The 2,250-nt window shown below is 45.2% G+C and overlaps 1 pseudogene; it reads left to right on the top strand.

Annotated features, from left to right (window-relative positions):
* LOC147818753 (uncharacterized) overlaps positions 1–1,257 on the top strand; it is a 2,109-nt pseudogene extending 852 nt beyond the window's left edge.
* The last annotated feature ends 993 nt before the right edge of the window (positions 1,258–2,250 follow it).

Raw genomic sequence — 2,250 nt, 5'->3', positions numbered from 1 at the left:
TAATAATAATAATAATAATAATACATTTTATTTAAAGGCGCCTTTCTTGGCACTCAAGGACACCGTACACAGTTACACAAATTGAGATTAAAAACACATTAAGAATTAATTAACAACAATAAAAATGAAATATAAAAATAAAAACAATACAAAAGTGACAGAGCAATTGGCATCAGATGGAAAAGGCAGATGTGTTTTGAGTTGTGAATACAGCATAGGTCTATTTGCGCATCTTATTTGAGGGAGCTTTTTGGGAGCATGTATCTCATGTCGTGAAATCCTAGTAATGGTTAAAGAGTGACTTCCTTAGTCTGTCCCAAAGAGCTGATATTATGATGTGAAAAGACATTCTTAAGATGTGAAATTAAGCTTTCAGTTGCTTTAACTTTTACCCCTCAGATCCCTCCTCTCAGCCTGCAGAAGATGGCCTCCCTGACGTCAGGATTGTGGACAACGACCTCCCAATCGTCATCTCTTCAGATGAGGAAGAGGACATTGAAGTTGTTGTTATTGAAGATGATGAAGAAGTCGACTACACAGACAGTGACGAGGAGGATGTAGGGGAGGATGGGGATTCAGATCTGGAGGAATCTGAGGACTGGACGAGTGACATTCCGGTTATGACACCCTTTCTGAGGAGGAGGAAGACTTAGAAGACAATGATGAAGGCATCAGACGTCACTCTCCTCTCATCCAGGAATTCCCCTCAGAAGAGCTCTGGCATGGCTGGCGACAAGAGTCTCCTCCTGTTCCTGCTGATGTTGCCCACGCACAGGTTCCTGAGGAGCGACTGCCCCAAGTGCTTCCTCTTGCTGGTCCCTGCAGCTCTGTTGCAGAGCCCTCAAGATCTGAGGACCCTGCTGCCTCAACATCAGGCCACAGCTCCACTACAAAGAGGAGCAGGGAGGAGAGCCACAGGGAGCAGGTAAGTGAGAAGAGGCAGAGACTGGACTTCGAGGGAAGCCTTCAGGGGTCAGCTCCACAACCAGAAGACCCTTGCTTAGTCGTGCCAACTGTCCACCGTGGCTTGGTGACAGCGACTCCGATTAGGGATGTCCCCCTGGAATGCTGCATGAAGCAGCAGGATTAAAACCTGAACACTCTTTGCAAGTGCTGGGGCTAATGATGCCCCAGGTATCCCTTGCATCTGGCAGGGCTGTGAATTCCCTGTGTAGCATCTTGCACAAGGGCCTATTTGTATCTTTTACCTTTTCTTCATTGTACATTTGTGAGCTTGAGTGCTGACCCTTGTGTGTGTGGTGGGATTGGCAAGAATAAGAGTAGGAATAAGTATAAGAACAAGTAAAAGAATCTCCAGGCTTAAAGCGAACAAGTCACCTGGTCCAGATGGCTTCCCATCAGAGTGGTATAAAGTCTTTCGACCTGATCTGATGCCAAGCCTTCTGCGTGCCTGCAATACATCAATGACGAACGCTAAAATGCCTCCATCATGGAATGAGGCAGTGATCTCTGTTATCCCAAAGGAGGGAAAAGATAAATTAGATTGTGGGTCACACAGACCGATATCGGTGTTGAATGTCGACTATAAGAGTTCAATGGAGATTCAAGATAATGCCACTGATGATGATGAGTTTGAGTTGAGTGGTGAGGGAAGCATCAGTGATGAGTATGAAAGGTTAAGTGATGTTGAGGGTGAGGAAACAAATTTCTCAAAAGACAGAAAAAGCATTGTGTCAACAGAGGCATTGCCGAAGCTGTTTTGTGTGTGCCATTGGGAAAGTTGTGGCAAATGTTTGATGAAGCCACCAGACACCACTCAAACGCGGATTCGGTCTTAAGACTGAATTCATAGATGGTCACGATTATATGTGGCATTCTCAGCCTTTAGTTAGGGGAATAATGGAATGCAATGTTTCTGTGCCTGCCGCTGTATTTGTCACTGGAAACGAGTGCAGTCCGTTCTTGGAAGTGTGTGACACCATTGGTCTGGAAACCATCTCAAAAAGACAGTGCTTCAACATACAGAAGGCCTATGACGTCCCAGAGGTCAACAATGCCTGGACACTATACAATGAGGCTGTTCTGAGTACCATCTGTGATGAGCCACTGATTGTATCAGGAGACTCCCGATATGACTCGGAGACTCCCACAATGCTTCATATGGAACCTATTAGCTCCTGGACAACTGTAAAAGTTACAGAAGTGAAAAGTAGTTATTGGCTTGAAGTCGAAGGTTTGGAAAGGTGCCTTTCCAAGTTAGGGGACTATGATGTCACCCTATCTGTTTTG

This window comes from Seriola lalandi, unplaced genomic scaffold (assembly GCF_002814215.2).
Source record: "Seriola lalandi dorsalis isolate HSWRI2012SDOR001 ecotype SW California unplaced genomic scaffold, Sedor1 jcf7180002054494, whole genome shotgun sequence".
NCBI lineage: Eukaryota > Metazoa > Chordata > Actinopteri > Carangiformes > Carangidae > Seriola > Seriola lalandi.
This window is presented reverse-complemented; position numbering and strand designations above follow the sequence as displayed.